The sequence below is a fragment of the Pollicipes pollicipes genome, unplaced genomic scaffold (assembly GCF_011947565.3).
Source record: "Pollicipes pollicipes isolate AB1234 unplaced genomic scaffold, Ppol_2.1 Scaffold_3360;HRSCAF=3945_pilon_pilon_pilon, whole genome shotgun sequence".
Taxonomy (NCBI): Eukaryota; Metazoa; Arthropoda; class Thecostraca; order Pollicipedomorpha; family Pollicipedidae; genus Pollicipes; species Pollicipes pollicipes.
Window position 1 is genome coordinate 4265 of NW_023596271.1, and position 10603 is coordinate 14867.

The following is a 10603-nucleotide window of genomic DNA, read 5'->3' on the forward strand; positions in this document are numbered from 1 at the left end:
GCCATCTATTTGGTAGCATCTGTTTTGCCAACTCAGAAGGCATCGGCGCCGGTCCGTAAAGCATGGGTATTGTGGCGGGCAGTGCGAACGACACCTGGTCATCTGACAAACGTGTTCTCGACGCCCTCAGGTACAAAGCAGGTCATTTTCAGGTTGACAAAATGCCCATATCAGCGTCACATAGATCGACCGGTCCAGACACAGACTCCTTTCCCGCTTAAGGTTTTGGAATTCGATACATGTAATCCGTCGAAATGGAAAACATTGAAAACTGCGGAACTCAGAACATGGACGTTTTCTGCGGCGATCGCCAGCTCCTCGATCTCCTGAACCGCGACATTCTGAGCATTAATTTCTCTAATCCAAACTCTCTTAATTTTGACCTTGCACCAGACCTTTGACATTGTATCGGCCGAAAGGGCTTCGAACTCCTGAACGTAGGCCACCTTAGCTCCGAATATTTCAACATCGACCTTTTGTGTCTGGGCTTCCTGAGCTTACCAGGTCTGGACCTTGGCCTTCTGAGCACGACCTCCAGATCCTTGAGCCAACCTTGAAGAAATCGTAGGAAAGCGTTAATATTTGAGTTTTTCATGGTCCCTAATTGTTGCCTGGAAAATTTGGGCATTTCTTTGCATCTGTACAGTTTTGTTCACTAGTGCTCCCGTTTGACAGGCAACTTGGCATGTTCCACTCGTTAGGTAAGTAAAAAGTTTGATTATCAAGGCTTTCGGTGAGGATTTTGCTCCCTGAATATCACTTTTTCATCAGACTCCTTCATCCAGATTAATGAGCACGGGGTTGATGACTAGATGAGTCAACTTCGAAGAAAAACGTAAGGGCCACCCTATAGCCATCATTTCTTCCAACTATTTTAACCTTCCTCTTGACAGGATGCGTGATGATCATTTTCACATTCCATTTCCATCGTTTGTTTTTGGGTTTATTAGTGTTTTCATTTGATATGCGGCGCGCCCCACGCATGATGTAACGCCGTTACTCAAGCGAAACATTCTCTCAGATAGTTTTCCTACGTGATTTTGCCGTCCTAAAGATGGCACATATGGTTTCTGCAGCCATCAAAACGAGCATCGGTCGACGGTCTAATAAATTGCTGTAAAAAAGCGCACGGACAGCCCAATAGACAAAATGTTTTGCTGATCGTGTACGGCTTCCACTCTAGGCAAGGTAGGCCATATTTGTAAGCATCGCTGCCTTCGCATCAGCATGAGTTTCCTCGAGATGATGCAGCTCGCCAGAATTTTGATTTCATCGGGGAGATATTGGTCCGTAAAGTGCAGGAATGGTGCCAAATATAGACTGAATCTGGGGTCAGATACGCTACAATATTGTTCCAGGGTAAAAATTGATAGTATGTTATGGGTAATTTATGCATCATTCATAACTAAGTATGCAACGCTGAGCATTTAACGTAAAAGTTGTCTACTGGATGTCACTCTAAAGAGTCGCTGTGTTAGACGCTACAGGGGAGAAATCAAAGCCATAGTACGACATTTCATGTAATTCCCGTGCTAACGCCCACATCCTTGAATACATCAGTCGTTTAACGCGCGCTCGGGTGGGAGAGGTCAGATTGACCCCCCGAAAGCTTTTCCCGAATGGTTCCGAATGGCGCGGCGTAGCGGCGCCAAATTTTGCATAGCTGTAGACAACTGAATAGCGGATCGTTTGGTGACAAGGAAATTCGATGACATTGTCTCGGTCCCTGATCAGATGATGTTGTGAATGTCCCTGAAAGATGAAAAACTGTTGCAAAACAAGCTGCAAAAGTGAAGCCAGCAAGAGGAGTCTTTCTAGGGTGGTAAGAACCCCCAAGGTGGGAGTTAAGAGGTCAGACAGTGTATCGGTTCCTTTCTTTGTACAGAATGGTATGCGTCAAGGGGGTAACGTCTCACCACTGCTGTTCAATGTGTACATAGTTTAGCTTCTTCGTGAGTTGCAAATGTTACCAATCGCTTGTTATGTGGTGAAATGAACAGCAAATGAACTAGTCTCTGCCAATAACACAGTGCTTTTATCTATCACGAGGAAAGGGCTTAAAGCGTTGAGTCGTAGCTGCCAAGTATTTGTCATGCGCAGGAATATTCAAATCAATGTAAAAAACTATGCATGTTTTTCGACTCTCAAAGGTCATATACAGTGCCACACCTGTTTAACTCTAAGCTCCCAAATATCATTGTTAATGAATACATAATAAGATGAGCGGAGGAGCTTAAACATAGGCCCTGTAGTGGCCAGTTCTCTCAGTGGCAGTCAAGTTACGCAAAGAGTTAAAGGTTTCTTGTATGACGGCGTAAAACTTTGATCTAACTGTTCCAAGCATATTATACTAGCGTGTATATTGTGAACTGTGCAACACTGTGAGTGGATAGAAAGGATTTCAAGAACGCTGCATGGCCTACCACTTATGTGAAGAGAAGCTGGTAAGGGTGCCACGTTGGACAAGGATTCATTATCTGTGTAAAGAGCTTGAACCTCTACCTATGAATATCTGGAAACAGCTTCTTTGGATATGTGGGAAACGATCTCACCTTAAGCAGTGCTTGTTGTGTGAGCTCTGACCCCTACCATCCGATCGCGCGATTCCAGGCAACGGCAGAATTTCATGGCGTAAGTTTAACGTGCCGCAATGCTCGAGACGGTCCGTCCTGCCCTCTGACGTCACTTGACCTTTACCACGGCTGCTGCCACCGGCCGCAGGCAATACCTGACAAGCGCAAATAGCGAGCGCTCAAAACGACTCGAGCGCATCCTGGCATGGGTGGCAGAATCGGAAGGCTATAGCTCTAACCAACTGAACCAACGGGACGGGAAAGTCTCGTTCCATGTTAGTACCTATCTAGTAGCTGGAGTTCAACCAAAGACTCATGTCCATTGAGAACAGCGCTATTGAGGCATTGCATGTAAGCGAGGTAGGGGCTAGTGGGGTCATTGCCAGGACATGTGCGCATGTCAGACATGCATATAATTTTATGGCATCGAACCTCCCGGCAGTCAGCAGGTCACATGTTCGGAACATCTTTTCGCCCACCTGGGTCGGTTTGGCCGTGATCGCCACCAAATGCACCAAGTAGGTCATGACCCAGAATAATGTCCTCCGACCTTTCAGGCAAGTACTGACTGCGTTGCCTTCTGTCTTGATTTATGCTTGTGAGTGTGCTACGTTTTTCCTTTATGTGCGAAGATAGGTACCGGTCTGATGGTGGAAAAAGAACTGGATTATTAATATCATTATTGCTATTAAACCAGACGTGTCTGATCTACCTATTCGTAAAAGGTACAAAAAAGCAAGATGATCCCTTTCAGACCCCCAACGGGCGTGTGCATCAGGTATCGAGGCGGTATTCGCCCCCCAACGCACCCAGGAGAATCACGCTCCTATGAGCAGTCACGATCATATGGTGTCAAATCTTTGGTGGTAAAATAACCTTTTGGTTCTCTGGAGCAATGTATACTCATATCTCAAATCTGCGTCACAATTGTCAGCATTTCAGACCGTCACGCAAACAGAAGTTGTATCGTACTGAGTGACTCCATGAGTTCAAGGACGCTTAAGTTCTGGAAGGTTTCAGTCGTATTGGGAAGTAACCAACTCATGAACTACAGGTCAAAAATTTTACAAATTCGGCCAGGCGTGCGGAAGATGGAACAGGGATGTCTGCCGCTGGTGCCGGAAACCTCACAAGTGTCGCTCGTGTCGTGTCAAGTGTCCACGTGTCGCTCGTAGCGTGTCACATTGCAGCAACGAGTTTCTGAACGGAAACTATAGTACATTCGTTGGTACTTGTGTGCCTTTATATACCTGATATACCAAAACCTTATGGTATTCTCAAAACATACGTCGTGCGTTTAGCGCATCCTTCTATATTTTTACTATTTATAAGACATGCATCTGCTGTGAGTTGTACTCTTACAATGAATACGAGAGGACAGAAAACACAGGTATCGCTCAATGGAAGTGATTTTAGTGATATAAATCAAGTTCAACGTTTGATTTTCGATTTGACTCTCATGTTGACGTCATGCATAAAAAATAACAGCAGAAATGGGCTCCCTGCCATCCAAGTTCTCTCTACAACGGTCTCACACGACCGTCTAGGTCAGCAACATAAAAGTTCGAGACTGGATTAGCATTCTGAATTCTGGGAAATGTGCAAAGATGCGCCAGCAGCAAGACAAGGAAATTTGGCCTCCTGACTACATTGAACTGGTTACATAGAAGATTTCCGTTACTCTTTCGTGGCAGCTGACATTGCAGGGTCTCATATAAAAAGTACGAGGATGACAACTATTCCACACGTGCGCGGTCAGGTGGAAACGTTTTCTACAGCGCATGTGTCGTGTATGTAGCACATGTTTATATATCTACGGTATATAACACATGCTGCCTCCGTGAGTGGCACCCCCACAATGAGTGCAAGAGGACACTGCACGACATGTATCGATCAATCGAGATTATTTTCGTCATTCGTAATCATCTTTTTTTTCTTTTTTTTCTATGCCGTTACCCAAGAACAGGTAACCAGGAGTGCCCTCCCTCAATCCCAGCGACGCAGTAAACCGTACGTTAACACCAGAAAACATAAAATCAAGTCGCGGCACTCCCAGCTAGGAAGATGAAACAAACTTTAAAAAAACAGGCGAGGAGGTGGAGCAGACCCGAGGGAATTGTGTTATGTGAGAGGTAGGGAAAAATCATAGATGAAAAGGCTTAAAGTAGTCATTAGCCAAAATCAGCTAATGACAGCCCGCTACAACCGCCCAATAATCTACAACCACTCAATTCCCCGTGTTAGTAAGGGTTATACAGTCACAAGTCGGAGGGGGCAATTACCTGGTCATTTTTGTGCTGGGTTTTGGGCTGGATTTCCAGGGACTCCACCCAGCTAAGCAGAGCTTGTTGCTGGGAGAACACCTGGAGCTAGCGCCATGAATTTGGGTATATGTGCATGACTTTATATCAGAAATTGATTATGAAACATGAAGGAGGTCAAACATGAAGTGCGTTGGATATGTACAGCACAAGGATGGCAATGCCTTCAACTATGTTTGTTACGTTAATATGTGTTCACGAAATGCTTGCGGATGATGTTCTTAACGATGGTTTTCGATACAGGGATATAAGCTATTCTTGGAAAATATGAAACCATAATGTCGTTCCACAGCTTAGGGCCAAGGCAGAATGCTGTAAATAGTCTATAACTACGATAAGGGAAAGGTTGTTCTAAATGTTTTGCTCGCCTCATATCCACGTCATTGGATTCGTAGAGATTGTAAATTAAATCGAATGATGCAGGGAGCTGCGAAGTTAAAAATTTGTGCATCACAAATAACATTTGAGATTTAGCAACCTTTGACCTTTGACCGGCAACTTGGCCATGAATTTGACCCATTCGTGAAAACAAAGTGCAGAAATAGACTCCCTGTCATGGAAAATCTGTCAAAAATGGTGTCAAACGACCTTCTAATCCATCGATAGAAGAAAAAACGTTGAATGCTCAGATACCCAAGTGGTTACTAAGCTAATTTGGATCTCTAAGCAGCATGGAACATATTTCCGTGAAAAAAGTCCGCGGTACTCCACACTGCAGGGTGTCAGCAAGGAAGCATCAGAATGGCAACTCGACTACTAACACCATTCAACATCCTAATTCAACGATGGTGACTAACGCAACGTTTTATCACAATCGGTCGGTACGTTCCATGTACTTACATTCTGAATACGTTGCACGGGCCATGTCGGCATTGTCCTCTACGCCCTTCCCTGTGTGACTAAGCAGTAATGGCACGTTCGTAAACAAAGGTTATGGCTGATGATTTCACCTTGTTCTTGCAAATGTCGCCAGGCATGACAGGCTTGTTTGTTGACCTTTGGAGGGGACGGGATGATTGACGTCCCCTCCGCTTCCTGGTCCGTTTTTGCCAGTATAAAAAGCGACCAAAGGAAACATAGGCATATTCTGTTGAGTTGTCTATCACCAACAATGCGTCTGCTGCCATTGATTGCCGTGCTTTGTCTGGTGTTTGTGACCACTGAAGGTGAGTTTCTGGCGTTTTTCATGTTTGCACTTCAGGCAGTCAAGTAGAAATGTTTATGTCTGGTACATCTTTGGAAGTGAATATTACGTTTTTTAACTAAGAAGCCGGTCCATTTATGACCTGTTAATTACCATGCATTTTTTGAAAGTTGGTGTCGAATTTGGTTTTTGAATTTGTACCTTCGGCTATCAACTCATTTGCATATTTGCCTGAAAGTAGCGGTGGCTTCGCCAGGCAAAATTGGCAAGTATGTGCTAAGCGTTCTCGACCTGTGCTTTTCCCTATTTCCACCTATTTTAGCCAAACCATTCTGTCTTTATTTTCAGATGTTCAGCATCCCTAGATGTTTTCAAAGAACTGCACAGTTTTATGTCTGCTTTATCAAACTTTTCTATAAGTTTTAAGCTAGATACTTTGTTCATTACTTCCAAGTCGTTCCATGATACTGCACTATCAATTTTCACCCTTTTCAATGATTTTCCACCTTTGCCAAAGTAGATGCCACTAGTAGGTGAGAACGGCAGGGACAGCATGTCTCCCAAAATTAGCTGGTGGGCCTTCTACCCCGCTTTCAGATTTTCTGTAAGACCGATGGTGCAGGCGCCTTCACAAGAAAAACTGTCAGCTTTAAGTCTCGCTTCCTCACTTTTCTAGGTCCACTTTTCTTTTTTACCATGTTATGTCAGGTAAGCTGGTATGCTAATGATAGGAGTATTTTGTAGCAAACTGTCCCACAAACTGTGATCCGAATACGCATCTAGGCAAACCATCCAGCTGCTAAAATGACCCGTCTGAAGCTACTACTCATAGTAGCAGCTGCTATATTGAGCAGAATCGTTCCGGTCGACTGAACCACCCCAAGATGTCTTGTAGAGGCACCCCCGGCATGTGTACCAACCGGGTGGTGCGAAATCAACGGGATTATTAATATTATTGTTCCTATTAAGCCGGGCGTGTCTGATCTAGATATCAGCAAAAGGTGCAAAAGGGTGAGATGATCCATTGCTGACCCCCGAGCAATGTGTCCGTGAGGTATTGGGGAGGGGGGGGGATGGGCAATCACACCTCAACCAACGCAGGAGAATCATATATTCCCTGTGGGCGGTCACGATTGTATGGTGCTTTGTAAATCTATGGTGATTGTAAGCTTTGATCGTAAAAGAGCCTTTTGGTTCCCTTCAGCAACATACTAGACCGCTAGTCACATGCCAGATGTGCGTCCCGATTGTCAGCACTCCAGACCGTCGTGCAAACAGAAGCTATGTCGTGCTAAGTGACTCCTTGAGTTCTAGCACGTCAAATTTGTGGCAGGCTTCAACCGTATTGGTGAAGTAACCAACTCACGTATTGCAGGTGGAAGGTGTTACAGTTTCGGCCAGGCGTGCGGAAGATGGAACAGGGATGTCTGCCGCTGGTGCTGGAAACCTCACAAGCGTCTCTGCTGTCTTTGGGGCGACACCTTCAGTACGTTCCAGCCGTTGCCGCCCGGTGCTGAGCAAGCTTGTAGCCATGGTGATGTTGTGGCGCTATTGGCTACGAAACCCCAGCTCAAACTAGAGTCTTATGTAACATGTTCATGAACTGTTGTCATGCATCACATCGATAGCTTACATGTAAGGCCTTCCCTTACGAGATGTGCTATTTAGTTCTAACATACGCTCGGTTGTGTGTGAAGTTGCCCCGGATGCTTTGTTTCTTCAAAATGGATTGCGAACGGCACATCGTAGTCACACCGACCCTTGCATAGCCGTAGATAATTGCCATGCAAGAATTAGACGTGCCTTCCACAATAGCTTTTAAGGTCGCTGACCTATTGCAAGCTAAAATAGGGCCGTGGCTCTCAGCGAATGTCATTTCAAGAAATTCTTATGTTTGAAGCGACGACGAAGTGTTTGACGAAGCCATACATCTCTGAGATAGTTAATCGTGCCATAAACCAATTACATTTATAAAACAACAACTTCCATTGAAGTCGGCCAGGTATGAATGTCAGGCCGAAGTCAGAAGTAGCGTTTTATGTTCGAGGGCTTGCTTCAAGAGATAGTTTCTGGGGCTCATTTCGAAGTTAGCAAAGACAGGGATTGCAACATACATGATCCATGAACATCTAAATGTCAGGTTGAGTCACTGACCTAAAATTACCAAGATTAATATTTTGTTGTTAGGAACGTATTCCTAGCGGAGACTTTGATGATTTTTCAAGTGCAAAAGGGTCAGTCTTGTGTATTTGCGTTTGTCATGACTTTATTAAGGTCAGACAAGGTCACTGAACTTATATTGTCTAGATGCAAAGCAGTTGCACGAAAGGGTCTGGGGATACTAATCTGAAGTTCGATCTTGTTGACCTCGTTTGACCACAAAGTCATGACCTAGGAATCTATAATTTTGACACAAGTGATTTCACATATAAGCAGCCCATTCTCTTTGTTTGGTGTTTCCAGCTTTCATACTTTTGATATCACAAGGTGTCAAACTGACCCCCACCCGAGCGAAGGATGCTTAACCGGTCACATCGTCGTGTGTTAAAGATGCGATTTGTGTTTCGTTGTATTCATTTTCGTATCAAAACATCATCATATCAGATGCGTTTTGGCATCGAAGTCATAGGATACTCGCCCATGAGTAATACGTTCTTCTAGTTACGATAAATAACGAAATATTATTTCTACCTGTCACACACCATATACTTAACAATGTCCACCATGCACCATTGTGACGACCGATCAACCCCTCATTTCAGAGGAATGCAGAAGAAAATGTCGCTTCCCCCGTCGATGCAGCACATTGGGAGGTAGCTGTAGCAAAGGATGGTGCTGTATTCGGTGCAAAGGAAAACGTTGCAAGGGTTAACTGCACCAACTACTGTCGGCTGCCGCTGTCATCACGATGATGGGATAACGACAGAAGTGATGATGTGTCGCTGCATGCACACGGTATTCCTATTTTATGTTGAAGAAGCACTTTTGCAAGATCGTGTTCGATTTCCTGCACTTGTATTATGGCGAACCGGACAGGCAGCTTCTTACGAGAGGGTGCTATATTGAATACAATACGGGATCGTGTATTTGTTTACATCTGTTGTGCAAGTTTGAAGTGCCAAGGCGACGGCTCTCAAGGGGTGCCCATTGAAGCATGGGATCGCGGAGGACACCAGACTGCAGCTGTCATGTCACAGCAGGCACCAAGAGATATTACAGTCCCAGAGACCCCGCCCGCCCCGAAGAACCGCGCCTATGCTGCGAGCAGTTACAGTCATGTGGTGTCAATGCTTTGATCGTAAAATAACCTTTTGATTCTCCCGGGAGCCTATTAGACCGCTAAGCAATTACTGCCAGACTCTGTGCCAAGTTTTCACGTCTTAAGCTGTCGTCGAAATGAGCATTGAGATTTGTGGGTGACCCCATGTGTTCTAGCCACGTCAGAGCTATTGCAGGGTTTCAACTGTGAGCAGGTATTGATACCCACTGATATCTGTTAATATAACCCATCTGATGCGTTCTATTAGGTCAAAGGTGTTACGAATTCGACGAAAAGGGCGGGAAATGGAAACCAGTTGTCCGTCGCTTGCGTGAAGCCCTCGCAAGCGTCTCCGGTGCCTCCTTGGGCGGTGACACCTTCAGCACTGTCCAGCCGTTGCTGAGCAAGTGTGTTACCAGGGTGACGTGGTTTTAATCTTATGCACTGCGAAACTCCGCTAAAGCGGAGGCTGCCTGTGAGATGGTCATCTACTCTTGTCGTGCATCGCGTCGATAGCTGGCACGTCAGTCCTGGCTTTATCCGATGCGTCGATAGCTCACTTCAGTCTTCCTTTACCTGATGCGTCGATAGCTCACACGTTAGTCCTGCTTTACCTGATGCGTCGATAGCTCACACGTCAGTCCTTTTACCTGATGTGTCGTAGCTCACACGTCAGTCCTGCCTTTACCTGATGCGTCGATAGCTCACACGTCAGTCCCCTTTGCCTGATGCGTCTAGCTCACACTCATCCTACCTTTACCTGATGCGTCGATAGCTCACACTTCATTCCTACCTTTACCTGATGTGTCGTAGCTCACACGTCAGTCCGCCTTTACCTGATGCGTCGATAGCTCACACGTCAGTCCTGGGCTTTATCCGATGCGTCGATAGCTCACACGTCAGTCCTGGGCTTTACCGATGCGTCGATAGCTCATACGTCGTCCGGCCTTTACCTGATGCTTCGATGGCTCACACGTCAGTCCTGCCTTTGCCTGATGCGTCGATAGCTCCCACTTCATTCCTACCTTCACCTGATGTCGATGTTTACCTGATGTTTACCTGATGTCTGTCGATTGGTATGCTGCTCCATTGCATTGGTAATCACTTAGCTTTCTTTCCAATTTGGCATAGTGTTCATTTGGTGCGCGAATCCACCAAACGTAGCTTCAGCTCCGCGTGATATGCGGATCACGACCAACATAGCCCTAGGTAGTTCATCGGGCTCGACGCTACGTTGATATGCGCCGACCCCCGTAGCACCAGCACAGCTACAAATGTAATGTGAATGTTACAACGTCATGTCTGG

General features: G+C 45.5%; 1 long non-coding RNA gene across 1 annotated transcript; it reads left to right on the top strand.

Annotated features, from left to right (window-relative positions):
• Nucleotides 1–5977: 5977 nt before the first annotated feature.
• LOC119091176 (uncharacterized) lies at nucleotides 5978–8937 on the top strand. The gene is made up of 3 exons (XR_005093367.1): nucleotides 5978–6060; nucleotides 7414–7524; nucleotides 8801–8937. It is a non-coding gene; the product is annotated as an uncharacterized LOC119091176 (long non-coding RNA).
• The last annotated feature ends 1666 nt before the right edge of the window (nucleotides 8938–10603 follow it).